General features: G+C 39.0%; 1 long non-coding RNA gene across 1 annotated transcript in view; it reads right to left on the minus strand.

Annotated features, from left to right (window-relative positions):
• The window catches only part of LOC137620275 (uncharacterized), an 83,474-nt gene that overhangs the window by 48,655 nt on the left and 18,472 nt on the right, over positions 1-16,347 (minus strand). Inside the window, exon 2 of the long non-coding RNA XR_011040041.1 lies at positions 12,046-12,166. This is a non-coding gene — a long non-coding RNA (uncharacterized lncRNA). The remainder of the gene's footprint in view (positions 1-12,045; positions 12,167-16,347) is intronic.

Consider the following 16,347-nt stretch of genomic DNA (forward strand, 5'->3'; position numbering starts at 1 on the left):
AATTCAAAGACAGGAGGGAACTTTAATTTGAAGATATGAGCGAGAGAATTTTAATTCCAAGATATATGAGAGATCATTTTAATTCCAAGATGAGAGAGAGAGATCATTTTAATTCCAAGATATGAGAGAGATAATTTTAATTCCAAGATATGAGAGAGAGATAATTTTAATTCCAAGATATGAGAGAGATCATTCTAATTCCAAGAGGAAAGAGAGATCATTCTAATTCCAAGATATGAGAGAGAGAATTCTAATTTCAAGATATGAGAGAGAATTTTAATTCCAAGATATGAGAGAGAGATAATTTTAATTCCAAGATATGAGAGAGATCATTCTAATTCCAAGAGGAAAGAGAGATCATTCTAATTCCAAGATATGAGAGAGAGAATTCTAATCTCAAGATATGAGAGAGAATTTTAATTCCAAGATATGAGAGAGAGAGAGTTTTAATTCCAAGATATGAGAGAGATCATTTTAATTCTAAGATATGAGAGAGATCATTTTAATTCCAAGATATGAGAGAGAGAGAGAGAGAGAGAGAGAGAGAGAGAGAGAGAGAGAGAGAGAGAGAGAGAGATAATCTTAATTTCAAGATATGAGAGAGATAATCTTAGTTCCAAGATATTAGATATATATATATATATATATATATATATATATATATATATATATATATATATATATTTATATATAACCCGATTTTCAATCAGATAATAACCAAAATTTTAAGAGAGAGAGAGAGAGAGAGAGAGAGAGAGAGAGAGAGAGAGAGAGAGAGAGAGAGAGAGAGAGAGAGACCTTAATTCAAAGACATGAGAGAATTTTAAATTCAAGATATAAGAGAGAGAACTTTAATTCCAAGATATGAGAGAGAGAACTTTAATTCCAAGATATGAGAGAGAGAACTTCAATTCCAAGATATGAGAGAGAGAATTTTAATTCCAAGATTTGAGAGAGAGAGAGAGAGAGAGATCATTCTAATTCCAAGATGAGAGAGAGAGAGAGAGAGAGAGAGAGAGAGAGAGAGAGAGAGAGAGAGAGAGAGAGAGAGAGAGAGAATCATTTTATTTCCAAGATATGAGAGTGAGTTCATTTTAATTCCAAGATATGAGAGTGAGTTCATTTTAATTCCAAGATATGAGAGTGAGTTCATTTTAATTCCAAGATATGAGAGAGATGATTTTAATTCCAAGATATGAGAGAGAGAGAGAGAGAGAGAGAGAGAGAGAGAGAGAGAGAGAGAGAGAGAGAGAGAGAGAGAGAGAGAATTTTTTATATCAAGATATGAGAGAGAAGCTTAATTTCAAGATGAGAGAGAATCTTAATTCAAAGATATGATATATATATATATATATATATATATATATATATATATATATATATATATATATATATATATATATATATATAATCTGATTTTCAATCAAATAATAACCTAAATTTTAAGAGAGAGAGAGAGAGAGAGAGAGAGAGAGAGAGAGAGAGAGAGAGAGAGAGAGAAATTAAGAGTGTGTGTGTTATACCAGCCTTCTGATCCTCAGCAATACTATTTGAGACTATACTGTACATGCAGAGATTGTTTTTACAAATACTAAAAATTCTTCTATACAGTATGTGAACCTACTTAATATATAAAAAAGGAAAACTTTACTAAGCATACTTGGTTCTCCCCTTAAATGAGATATATGAAAAACAATCCTAGTACTGGAGCTTATTATAAAATTTTCAGTTAAAGATAATGTGTCATTACTCCAAGAAGGAAGGAAATGTGAGTTACTATAAAATAAATGAGCCAAAATTAACAAATAGAAAGTTTTTTACTTCTCTACTATATGTTTAATGCCAACACTATAATAAAATATTATCATCTCCCGACCCACCAAGAAAAATAATGACTGAACGGGATTGACAATATATGGCTAATTAGAAAACATGACTTTTTATGTCCAATAGTTAGTATTTTAAGGAAATCTGATTATGCCTTTAAGAGAATTTAAGTTTAGATTCAACGTTGTATTTGGAAAATTGAAAGACTGATGCTAATAGTAAAGATATAACTTTTAAGAGAACATATGCCTACATTCTAAGAGAAAATTTTGCCCAAGATTAAACGTCTTGTAAAAGAAAATTCAAAGACTGATGATGGTATTTATATATAGGTTCTAAGAGAACATAGGCCTAGATTCTAAGATAAAAAGTTTGCCTAGACCCGAAGTTGAGTAGGAGATATTCAAAGACTGTTGATAATAGTTGCATAAGTTTCAAAAGAGAAAAAAAATGGCATACGTGGACAAAGATGAAGTAATATAATTAGAATAATTAGTAATAGGTTATATTCACACATTTAATGTACTTTAATATCCATATTGTAAAATTAAAATCAATTACAAATATGATTTATGTTAATTTCCCTTCAGTCACAGATTTGTATAACTTGTTTACAGTACTTTAAACACTTCTTAAAATTATATGATCTAAAACTATGTTAAAATATCCAGAGGAAATTATCATTTGATTTAACAACAAAATTAAAATTCTTAACATGAGCAGCAAATCTCTAAGGAAAGTCCTTCCTCAATTACATTTGTTAGTCTTAATTGGTTGTTAATGTTAAATTTCCTCATTTCTTTAAAAAAAATTCATAGTTAACACGTCATAAAACCAATACATTTAACATTATACATAATTATCCCAACTAGCTATTCTATGAGGTAATGGGAATTTATTATCCATTGTATATTCTTATTTGCAAATTAGTTTTCAGGCAGCTGAAAGAATGCCTTCTAGTTTAATATCAAGTAATAATTAGGAAAGTTTAATATTAATTTCAATTAGCAATTAAAATAAGATAAAAAATATTGATCTGGATCCGATTTTCAAGTTAAATTTTGCCTGTTCAGAATTTACCAAGAAAAATAACCGTGTATTTGTTTACGTAAAGATGCAAAAAATTGAAATATAAAATTGACTTTTAATGAACTGCCTTAGTAAAGGTTATGAACGAATATAGTACTTGCTACTTGACTAGAAAAAAAAATTAATAGCTCTAATAATAAAATGAACGGCTTCCAGAAATGGAAGTACTTTGATAAACTTGAATCAGTCTGATAATATTTTTATTGCAAAAAAATATATATTTTACTTGTTTACTGTAACATCTTTATCCTATCTGTATTTAGTGATTGATATTAAACCTATGGGATATATATGAAGTGACCATGATAACACACTACCTAAAAAATCTGGTTAATTGGACATTTCAAGGTATTTGTAACTCTACAATATGCTCATGGTGGTCTTTTATACTTCAGAAACATTTGATGATGAGACTGTCACTTCAGATGAGGTCATCTGGTGCTCTTCTTGACATCGGGAATTCATAAAATTCATCGATTCTTTGTCTTGCTAAATTTTCTGGATTTTTTGTAGTGAAGCTCAAATTGTTCCTCGTTGATCTTCATGTTAGTTCGTATTTGCAGTGTATTTTTTTTTTTAGTAGGTATGCATAACTTTCTTCTCCTTTTGAGGATTTTAGTCTGAAAAATAAATAGATTGTTAATTATACAGATCTATTAGTCTCATTAAAATATTTCACTGTGCACTTCTACTTGTACAAATATATTACTCTCATCAAAATAATTTACTAACCACTTCAATGTCAAAATTATACTTGTAGTCAAATATTCTGCATACTTCACTTACAAAAATTATGAAATATCCTGATTAAATACAAAATATGGGCAATAATGATGAACTACACAAACTGCTGTCATTTATAAGAGCAAATATTAAACCGAAATTATATCTTGTAAAGTGGAAAAGTGTTACCCCATAAATCCCATCAAGGAAGCTATCACATAACTCATAAGCAAAAACGTTTTCCTGAGTTTAGTACCGACATGTAGACATTGCCTTTCAGCTTTGCCCTGCTAATGAGCGAGAAGGCATTGAGGCTAAGCTAGACCTTTTAGCATGTGTTTGTTCCAAGTTTCACGCCTTTGGTTTTAGTTTTCATGCTTCTGACATCATCGCATGCTCATGGTCTGGTAACTATACTTGCCTGTTGGACACTGCCTGGTCAAGTGGACACGCCTTAACTAAACCCTTGTTTCAATTAGAATAAGTTCTGATATAGTCAACCGAGTAGCCAGTCATACCTTGTATTAGTCTTTAGAAGGGCCAATTGTTTTGTAGTTTAAAAACATGCAAATTTTAATCTTATTCATTATATAAAAGCCCAACGAGATCCATTACTTGGAAGCTGAATTCCACCCAATGATGAAAAATCTTAATGCATAAGGGGGCAAGCCAGTCATACTGTAATCTGTTGAACAGGAAGTCAATCCTGTCATTCCCAATTATCCCAAAGTTTGTAATTGCAGTCATTTTTTTTTTCTAAATAAATAAACTCGATTCCTTCAATAGGAGAATGATTTCTGCTTGGCTGGAACTCAGCTGCTAAAATTTATATCAAGATGGTAGTTACTGAAAAGTGGCGGGTAAGCCTCAGCCCCTCTCCAGCACACCGAGATGCCACTTTGACCTTCATCTAGGCTTGACAGGAAACAATCTTAGGTTTGCATAGTTAAGGAAAATACAAATCACTAGAATCACGTGATTTATTCCCACACAAATACAAAGAATCATCTTTTAATAGGAGATCAACTTTAGGGAGCAAGCCACTATAACCTTACTGGCTGGTTTAAAATTCAGAAAAACAATATTTTCATAATAAAATAAATTTTGGAACATACTTACCCGCTGGTTATATAAGAATGGCTAAAGTCCCTGACGCCCCGGCAGAACTACTCAAAACTTGCGGCTATCGCAGATATGCCAGGTGTACACTAGCGCCCTGGTGGACTACAGGTAGAACTAATCCAACCACTTCAGATTTTCCTTGCCCCTTGGTCTCTAGAGGGGAGGAGGGTGGGAATATAACTTATATAACCAGCAGGTAAGTATGTTCAAAAATTTATTTTATTATGAAAATATCATTTTTGAACATAAAACTTACCCGCTGGTTATATAAGAATGGCTGATTGACACCCTTGGTGGCGGGTCAGACACAGCAATTTGATTGGAAATTCACTTAAGAGTTACACCTAAGCAACTTAAGAGTTTTGTACCTGATAAGGAAGCAGACTGCAATGGTTCTCTGCCTCATTCTGTCTGCTATCCTTAGAAGATCCAGCGGTCCACCCAGGAGGCTGATGATCTCTAGGAACTGTCAAATGGTGCCATAACTTATAACATGACAGGACCTCCATTAATACCCTTGTTCCGGGCACTCTGAAGGAACAACATGACCACCTGACCAAATCAACAGATTGCGGAAGACTGTCGACCAATCTCCACATACAACCATAAAACAACAAAGTTCCAAGAGAAAGAAAAGGGTACTAGGAATTAGGGGAATGTAGTGGTAGAGCCTTCACCTACTACTGCATTTGCAGTAACGTATGGACTCAAAGTGTAGCAGTCATCATAAAGAGTCTGGAGATGTTTTAAGTAATGGGATGCGAAAACAGACTGACTTCTCCAAAAAGTCGCATCCATTATGCTTTGCAGAGAGCGATTTTGTTTAAAAGCTACCGAAGTAGCCACTGCTCTTACTTCGTGTGCCTTCACCTTCAGCAGTCTAAGATCTGCCTCATCACACTGTGAATGAGCTTCTCTAATTAAAAGCCTTATAAAAAAGGATAGAGCATTCTTCGACATAGGCTGCAAGGGCTTCTTGACTGCACACCAGAGCGCCTCTGAGCTGCCTCTCAAGCTCTTCGTTCTGTCCAAATATACCCTTAGAGCTCTAACAAGACATTGTACTTTTTTATATCATCGCCCACTATGTCATAGAGATTAGTAATTTACAAAGACTTGGGCCATGGACGAGAAGAAAGTTCATTCTTGACCAGAAAACCCTGTTGCAAGGAACATATTGCTTTCCCGTTTCTGAATCCAATGTTCTTGCTAAAAGCAAGGAGCTCACAGACTCTTTTAGCCGTTGCCAAGCTCACTAAGAAAAGGGTCTTCAAAGTCATATCTTTAAAAGTGGCCGAGTGCAGAGGCTCGAACCTGTCACTCATAAGGAATCTAAATACCATATCCAAATTCCAAGCAGGTGAAACCTGATGACATCTCATAGATGTTTCAAAAGACCTAAGGTGGTCTTATAAATCTTTATTGTTGGAGATATCCAAATTTCTATGTCTGAAAACAGTTGCCAGCATACTTCTGTATCCTTTAATCGTCGAGGCAGAGAAGTTACGCTTATTTCTAAGATCTAAAAAGAAATTGGCAATCTGGGTTATAGAGGAATTGGACGAAGAAACCTAGTTAGCCCTACACCATTCTCTGAATACCTCCCATTTGGACTGATACACCCTGATGGTAGAGGCTCTCCTTGCTCTTGCAATAGCCTTGGCTGCCTCATTCGAAAATCCTCTAGATCTTGCGAGTTTTTCGATAGTCTGAAGGCAGTCAGACGTAGAGCTCAGAGGTTTCGGTGATTTCTTGCCAAATGGGGCTGTCTGAGAGGATCTGCTCTTGACGGAAGGCTTCTCGGCACGTCCACTGTCCACTCCAGTACCTCCGTGAACCAGACTCTTGACGGCCAGAAAGTAGCAATTAGGGTCATCCTGGCCCCTTGTGAGATACGAACATTTGCACCACTTTGTATAGGATCTTGAATGGTGAAAACGCGTACACGATCCATGTGTGTCCAATCTAACAGGAACGCGTCTATGTGAGCTGCCTCGAGATCCGGAACTGGAGAGCAGTACGTTCCCAGTCTCTTTGTCTTGGAGGTTGCAAACAGATCTATGAGGGGACAACCCCATAACCGCCACAGCTTCTTGCAAACGTCCAGATGTAGCGTCCACTCTGTGGGAAGAACTTGGTTCCCCCTGCTGAGCCTGTCCTCACTCACATTCTTGATTCCTTGAATGAACCGTGTCAATAAAAGAATCCTCCTTTCCTTCGCCCAAAGGAGAAAAGATCTCGCTAGCTCGTACAGCGACTTTGAGTGGGTCTCCCCCAGCTTTGCTATATATGCTAGGGCCGTGGTGCTGTCCGCATTGATTTGAACCACCTTGTCTAGGACCAGATCCTCGAATCCTCTGAGGGCTAAGTGCACTGCTAAGAGCTCCTTCTGATTGATATGAAGAGCCTTCTGTTCCTTTGTCCAACGACCTGAGATTTCTCTTTTTCCCAATGTTGCTCCCCCCCCCCCGAATTTGAGGCGTCTGAAAACAACACGAGGTCTGTGTTCCTCTGCTCCAACGAGAGGCCCTCGTTGAGTCTGTGAGCGTTGTTCCACCATCGAAGGTGCGCTCTGATCGTACTCGTAATGGGAATACTCTCCCTTTCGAGATTATCACCCCTCTTCCAATGAGCATTGAGGTGAAATTGAAGGGGACGTAGGTGCAGTCTCCCCAAGGATACAAACTTCTCTAGAGACGAGAGGGTTCCCAGAAGACTCATCCATTCTCTTACTGAAGTGACTTTCTTCTTCATAAAGGCCTCCAGCCTTAGAAGTGCTGACTGAACTCTTGCAGGCGACGGAAAAGCCCGAAAATCCTGACTCTGAATCTCCATCCCCAAATAAAGGATCTTTTGGGATGGAGTCAGCTGTGACTTCTTTGGGCTCACTAGGAGTCCCAATTCTTTTGTCAAATCTAAGGTCAACTGAAGGTCCTTCAAACAACAATCGGCTGAGGGAGCTCTTATAAGCCAATCGTCCAAGTACAGGGAAGCTCTGATGCCTCTCGAGTGCAGCATGCTCGCCACATTCATCATTAGTTTCGTAAAAATCAGAGGAGCTGTGCGAAGGCCGAAACATAGGGCTCGAAAAAGGAAGACTTCCTTCCCGTATATGAACCTCAGGTAACGCCTGCAGCTTGGATGTAACGGAACATGGAAATAAGCGTCTTGAAGGTCCAATGATACCATCCAATCACCTTTCCTCATAGCTGCCAGTATGGTCTTCTGAATCTCCATGGTGAATTTCGAGTTCTGGATGTAGCAGTTGAGGGTGCTTACATCCAGAACCAGTCTCCATTCCTCTGAACTCTTGGGGACTAGGAACAAGCGGTTGTAAAACCCTGGAGACTCCAAGTCCCGCACCCTCTCTATCGCTCTCTTTTCCAGCAAAAGCGACACCTGAAGCTGCATGGCTTGCCTCTTCAGTTCTCTCTTGTACTTGGGCGAAAGATCCTCAGGATCTGCGGCTAAAGGAGGTTTTGATAAGAACGGAATCTTGTATCCTTCCTTTAGAAGACGTACAGACCAAGGGTCCGCTCCCCCCTTCTCCCAGGCCTGCCAGAAGTAGTTTAGCCCGGCTACCACTGCTGCGTGAAGGGGAGAGCAGTCAGACCCTGCCTCAACTGGGCTTGGCTTCTCTTTTCTTGGACTTCTTTGCCGTCGATTTGAAATTGCTTCTCCCTGCAGGCTTGCCCCGAATGGGCTGAGCAGAATGAGAATATGATGTCCCCTCCATTGTTCTATGAGAAGAGAAGGACGTAGGCAAAACCTTACTGTTTGTTTTGGCAACCAAATCATGAGTAACCTTCTGAGTCAGATTTGCGGCCACTTCCTTCACTAAGTCCTGCGGAAAAAGAGCCGAAGACATGGGCGCAAAAAGCAACTCCGATCTCTGACATGGAGTGACCCCTGCAGAGAGGAAGGAACACAATGTTGCTCTCCTCTTCACAACTCCCGCAGTAAACAGAGCAGCCAGCTCGTTAGAACCATCTCTAATTGCCTTGTCCATACAAGACATAAGCTGGTCAAGATTACTCGTATTTGTCTCCTTCATTTTGGTTACTTTTCTGCTTAAGGCTTCCAGTGACCAGTTAAGTAAATTAAAAAAAAAAAAAACGCCCTGAACAATCCTTTCAAGAGATGGTCAAACTCCGACACTGACCACCACACTTTAGTCATCCTCATTGCTAGGCGACGGGAAGAGTCCACCAGGTTTGAGAAGTCTCCCTGCACAAACGCCGTAACTCCCAAACCCAAGACTTCCCCAGTCTCATACCAAACGCTCGACTTAGAAGCTAGCTTGGCTGGTGGAAACGCGAAGCATATCTTGCCCAGAGCTTACTTTGAATACAACCATGCTACCATTAATTTCAATGCTCTCTTAGAAGAACGGGAAAGAACCATCATTGTATAAAATTATGTCTTTGCTGCTTTACCGAAGGTAAATTCAGGAGGAGGAGATCGCGGAGCAACAGGCGTAAAATTGTCTGGAAATAATTCCGGGAAGACTAGCATCAGCTTCTTGAGGTCCACCAAATGTTGAGGTGGTTTCTCCTCTTCTCCCTCCGAGATATCATCCAATTGTTCCTCCTGAGATGAAACCTCATCCGGATCTTCCTCCATCCAATCAGTGATTGGAGATGGGTTTTGATCATAACATTGACCTTCCTATGCAGGCGCGTCAGTGGCGACATGGGCGCGCTTGCGTTGTTCCATATTCACATCCAATTGACAGCCACTCGCCTTGCGTTTGCTGTCACGATTGGTTTTACTATGGGTAGACACTAGCTGGCGTTGAGGCTCCGCTGCGTCCTGGCGCGCCGCGTCCTGGCGCGCCGCGTCCTGGCGCGCTGCGCTCACGCGATGCTCGTGCTGACGCTTCGCCATTCCACGACTCGATTGGCGTGAGTCGTCACACTGATGCTTAGCGCCTGCCTGCCGCTGACACTCCGCGGCCACATCAATTTTCCTCGCGCCTGCTCCCATCCTGCCGCTTGGCGGTCCGCTCCGCTATTTGGCGAGCGTCGTCACGCTTGGACTGACGATCGGCTGTATGCGCTTTTGCTAGATGTTGTGAAACAGGGCTCTGCCAAGACAAATCTACTTCAACCTGCCGCTGGGAGACCGCCTGGGTGATATCACGTCAGCCTCAGAGACATCAGCCCGCCTGTGAAACAACGTGTCTACCACGGTAGACTGGCGCCCAGCCGCACTGCCAACAGCCGGTCGATATGACTGCATCATCGACGAGAGCTGCTGTCTCATGTCCAACAACATAGACCCCTTTGGATCACCTTGAGGTGATAATCGCGCAGCCTTTTCTACAGCGAATTCGCCCTCTTCATCGCTATCCAACCGTTCACCACTTTCGGGAGAAGAGCCCCAATCCAAAGGGAGAGGCGGAGCATGTATTGTCACGCCCGAACCAGGTATTAACTCCGCATCTGAATGAATCACTTTATCTCTATCGGAACCCACTTTCGAGCGCTTCGCAAGCGAACTCTCGTCAAAGGACCGAAAACACTCAAGTGTATCCCAATGACTACAACCTGGCTGTTGCAGAGAGGGAACGTGCCGCTGTTCCACCGACTGAACTTTCCTCTTAATTGGTCTAGAGGTTTGACGCCACCTCTCGTCACGTGACCCTTCATCTGAAGAAGGGGACAAAGCACTAACCTCACCTTTTCTATGGTGAGGGTGAGTGACCTGAGCTACGGCAGCAGGATCACTCAAGGGAACGTCTGCGCGATTGATGAAGCCTCTCGTTCCCTTTCGCCGTTCGACATAACTTCTCTCCTGGGTCCGGGAGCTTGACAGAGGTCTTAGGCTAGGCAAACGACAGGATCGCGCAGGCGCGCCCTCCACAACACTGAACACATTTGTCAAACTTTTAACACTCGATTGATCACTAGTACGACCACCTTTAAGTAAATTAATTTCTGACAATTTGCTTTTCATCCGCCGTTAAAGATTCAACTCTCACACCGAGAGCTTGAATCGCGGACAACATCTCCCTCATCGTAGGTTCATTCGGCTCTTGATCTACCACTACGGGGGAAGGAATAGGATTAATGATATCAGACACAGGTAAATCCACTGAACGGAAGAACTACGTCTAATCCTATCTCTTTCTAATTTCTGAGTATAACGCTCATAAGCTACCCACTGACTCCAGTTAACGAAGAACATTCTTCACACCGATCCCCAAAAGAATACGATTTTCCCCTACATTTAACACAAATTGTATGCGGATCAACAGAACCCTTAGGAAGGCGAGTGTGACAACCCTTACTACACTTCCTATATACAGGGGAGGGGTTGGCCATATTGAAAAGTGACGAGAGAGAAACAATAGCAAAGGTCAAAACAATTAAATAACCACAAAATAATAAAGATTTCAAGAAAAAATGAAAAGGAAATTACTAAAGCGAAAGCCAAAAACAAAAAGACAGTACAACACCAATTAAACTGTCCAATTGAATGTAAATTGCGAGTGAATTTTCAACGTTCTGGCCAATATGGCCGGCATAGAAAATCTGAAGTGGTAGGATTGTTTCTACCTGAAGTCCACCAGGGCGTTAGTGTACACCTGGCATATCTGCGATAGCCAGCGGGTAAGTTTTATGTTTAAAATGTCCAGATACTCAGACATTAAGAGCTGTTTGAGTCATGACATTGACTACCTTATAACTTTTGAGACATAGATCTCAAAGGCTTGACTAAGTTACTCTCCATAGACAGATGGTCACGGTAGAATCAATACCTACGTAAGGATATGCTGTCATAATGTATGGCCATTATACAATAATGGGCTTCTTGCAGCAAGTACCTATCCCAAGAACAAAGAATGAGTCTTTGTAATTGTGTAGGAACACACATTGGAAATATAACACTATCCGAATTTATTCACAATGAAATCCTACCTTAATTCATTAATCAATTCTACTTTAGTCTTTTAACAATAGTTATTAAAACATTTAATTCACTCCATTTGGAAAATCTAGAATCAATCCAACTAAACAATTGTCAATGCAGTATAAAAAGACAATCCTACTATAATTTACAAACAAGTAAATTAAGAATCAAATTATTTAAATTAAATTAAAGTTGATCCATAAACTTACTCATCCTAATGCAATCCATGGAAAATCTATAATCATCATGACACATAAACGGGCTACACCAATTTTGATTTATTTAAATATCAATTTTACCTCAATCTACTAACAGACTGAAAAAAATATACCATTGAAATTAACCAGCAATGCTCTTCATTAACCTTACCTTTAAAATTCCAGTTACTGCAGCTGTTTGGTTATCTACATATCTCATGTTTTCATTGAAGAGCAGCAATTTTATAAGCCTTCAATTTTCTTTCACCCGTAGCTCATTGCTCAAGATGGACCTGCAACAAAAAAAGTGAAAATATTTTAAAATACTCTCCCACCATTTTACATAATCATAACTGAATTCAACATAACGTTCTTGGTTTGATAACTTATCTGAAGGGACCTTTCATCAAGAAATGTTACCTCTTGAGCAAAGGTAATTTTGGCAAGATATTTACCTGTTATACAGTTACCGAGTGTTATGTAAATCTTTGTTAGTTGTACCTCATAAGAAATTTTGATGAGCCAAGCTATATAATTCTTGATATTACAAAACATGATATTTTGATTATAAAATAAATTTTTGAATATACTTACCCGGTGAATATATAATAGCTGACGTCTCGGACGGCTCGACAGAAACACAAAAACTCGCGAGCTTTCGCCATGAAGGTTGCGGGTGTGCCCACCAGCGCCGACTATCGGCCAGATACCGCATATACTTGTAAACAGATCCAGTTCTTCTCATTCCGCTGGGTCTCTATCGGGGAGGAAGGGAGGGCCTTTAATTTATATATTCACCGGGTAAGTATATTCAAAAAATTTTTTTATAATCAAAATATCATTTTTAAATATTAAACTTAGCCGGTGAATATATAATAGCTGATTCACACCCACGGTGGTGGGTAGAGACCAGTATTAACCCTGGATAGGTACGCTCCTCGGACACCACTTTAAGGGTATACTCGGACGCGAACGACCCCGACGCCAAAAAAAATTCTTGAAAAATCAGTTTTTGCAGTAACCTCTTTTTTTCTTTTGCCAAAAAAAACTTCAATGAATGCTTAAAACAACTGTAAAGATAAATACTACTCATCTGCAGAAAAACTATTTATTATAAATATTTTAAAAAATTCAGTAGAAAAAAAAGACCTGACATAAAAATTCATAAAAAAAAGTTTATACATATATACACAAATCCTTTTAGGAATTGATTCTTGAATGTTTAGGACACATCTTGATGTATTTTGGATGAAGTCAGACCCATGGAGGTGAAGATCTGAAATGAGAAAAAAAGGGTAACTTTTTTTGGCCAAAAAAATTTGTCCAAATTTCATGAATTTTTTTGGGTACCCAAATGAAATAGGAAGTGGCTAATTTTTTTAGGGAATAAACATATGTTATCCTAAAATAGAAATATGTAAAAAAATCTTCATAATTTTGTAAATTACATTTATATCAGGGGCCATATCTAAAGGTAATTTTTTGAGTACTTAGAAATTTCGTAAAAAAATACATATATTTAATATATAATATGATATTTATGCAGGTAAAAATATACCAAAATATCACAAATTCTATAGGGAACAAGAATATATATAGATAGGGCAACTTACGCTTCGGATATGTCCACAAAATGGCCGCCAACCACACTGACTCAGACTCCCTAATCTGCCACTTGAAATGTAGGAAGGGTATGTCAATTTCAAGGTGTTATTTACTAATCTAATTATTATTGGATATGCATAAAAATTGTATGGTGGGTTGCTGGATAATTGTCGATTATTTTACGACTATAAAATTAAAATTCTGACCCAAAAAAAATTTTTTGAAGGGAAATAAAATCGAAAAAAAAAAAAATGTGAAACAATATATTTTAGCTAAAAAAATTTGATGATATTCAATCAAAAAAGAAGTAAACAAAATTTTCCGACAAATAAACATCTAGAGGAATCATTACTCTGTGATAGTTCCTTAGTACGTAGTAATTTTGAAAGAAATGGGAAAAAACGAAAAAATGGCAATCACCGGAAAATCGAACACATACCTATATATACGCCATATCTGGCTAAAAAAAAGGTAGGCATGGGTAGCCAGATCATCTAGAAACACTTTCCAACACTATAAAAATATAAGTTTTGCGACACTACTTGCCAATTCCTTACGGTAACATGACTAAGCAAAAAAATGCCAAACAAATAAAAAGGGGCACTCGCGGAAAAATGCCCAACATTCTAATATACGGCATCTCAGATAAAAAAAAAGACATGCACGTGTTAGCCCAACCATCAAGGCACACCTTCTACCACATAAACATGAAAAAAAAATCAATAATATACGGCAATTCCTTACTACGTAGTAAATTTTTACAAATATTGAAAAAAAACAGAAATTGGCAACCGCAGTTAAATACCCAATATACCAATAACTACGTCGTATCTGACAAAAACAAAGTCAGGCATGGGTAGCCAGATCATCTAGACACACTTTCCAACACTAAAAAAGCAAAAGTTTTACGACACTATTTGGCAATATCTTACGGAAAAATGACTTGGCAAAAAAATGAAAAAAAAAATGAAAAAGGGGCACTCGCGGTAAAATGCCCAACATTCTAATATACGGCATCTCAGATAAAAAAAAAGACATGCACGTGTTAGCCCAATCATCAAGGCACACTTTCTAACACATAAACATGAAAAAAAAATGAATAATATACGGCAATTCCTTACTACGTAAAATTTTTTACAAATATTGAAAAAAAACAGAAATTGGCAACCGCAGTTAAATACCCAATATACCAATAACTACGTCGTATCTGAGAAAAACAAAGTCACGCATGGGTAGCCAGATCATCTAGACACACTTTCCAACACTAAACAAGCAAAAGTTTTACGACACTATTTGGCAATATCTTACGGAAAAATGACTTGGCAAAAAAATGAAAAAAAATGAAAAAGGGGCACTCGCGGTAAAATGGTCCTCGTGGTGATGAACGACATTTTAACTAAAAAAAAAATCATGCACATGGTAGCCAAACAATCCACCAAGACTTTCCACAACTGATAACCTATACAAGTTGCACCATTCTACGACAATTTCATAATACGTAATAACTTTGATAATTATGCAAATTACCTTAGAAGGGTAAACTCGGTCGCGCTCGACCCCGACGCGTCTCAGAAATCGGGGAAGGAGTACAGCTACAGCAATGCACATCTGGACACTACTAGAGCGTGTAGGGGAGACACCTCCTGCAGGTCGATCACCCACAAATTCAGTCACGGGGGTGAGTCACGTGAGAAAAACCTCTTTTTTTTTTACGCTCGGGGTCGCGTACGACCCACCGTACCTATCCAGGGTTAATACAATAAAGGCATATATGCTTAGAGTTTTTGACAATTATATCATAACAAAACCCAATTAAATATAGGTACCTGGTAAGGAAGCTGACTCTGACGATTACTCTGCCTTATTAGTCCGCTTTCCTCACGAAGCCCAGCCATCCTCTCAGGATGCTGAAAGACTCCCAGGAGCTGTTATATCCAGGGCGACCACCCATACAACAGGACCTCATCAAAACCCTTAATCTGGGCGCTCTCAAGAAACGACATTTGACCACCCGCCAAATCAAAAAGGATGCGAAAGGCTTCTCAGCCTTCCGTACAACCCAAGACAAGATTAAAAACATTTCAAGAAAAGATTAAAAGGATATTGGGATTAAGGGAATGTAGTGGTAGAACCCTCACCCACTACTGCACTCGCTGCAACGAATGGACCCAGTGTGTAGCAGTCCTCATAAAGAGTCTGGACGTCTTTTAAGTAAAATGAAGCGAACACCGACTTGCTCCTCCAAAAGGTCGCGTCCATAATACTTCGCAGAGATCTGTTTTGCTTAAAGGCCACGGAAGTTGCTATCGCTCTCACTTCGTGCGTCTTGACCTTAGTAAACAACGATCTTTTTCACTTAAGTGAGAATGAGCCTCTCGGATTAAAAATCTAATAAAATACGATAAAGCATTTTTAGACATAGGCAATGAGGGCTTCTTAACGGAGCACCATAAGGCCTCAGATCCACCTCGTAAAGATTTGGTACGAGCTAAATAAAACTTAAGCGCTCTAACTGGACACAGTACTCTTTCAACCTCGTTGCCTACGATCTCTGATAGGCAAGGTATATCAAAAGATTTAGGCCAAGGGCGAGAAGGCAGTTCATTTTTGGCCAAGAAACCAAGCTGAAGCGAACATGTGGCTTTATCTGTAGAAAAGCCGATGTTTTTACTAAAGGCATGGATCTCACTGACCCTTTTAGCCGAAGCCAAGCACACCAAAAAAAGCGTCTTGAGGGTGAGATCCTTCAGGGAGGCTGAATGTAATGGCTCAAACCTGTCGGACATTAGGAACCTTAGGACCACGTCTAAGTTCCACCCAGGAGTTGCCAAACGACGCTCCTTAGAGGTCTCGAAGGACTTAAGGAGAT

Source organism: Palaemon carinicauda, chromosome 26 (genome assembly GCF_036898095.1).
Source record: "Palaemon carinicauda isolate YSFRI2023 chromosome 26, ASM3689809v2, whole genome shotgun sequence".
NCBI lineage: Eukaryota > Metazoa > Arthropoda > Malacostraca > Decapoda > Palaemonidae > Palaemon > Palaemon carinicauda.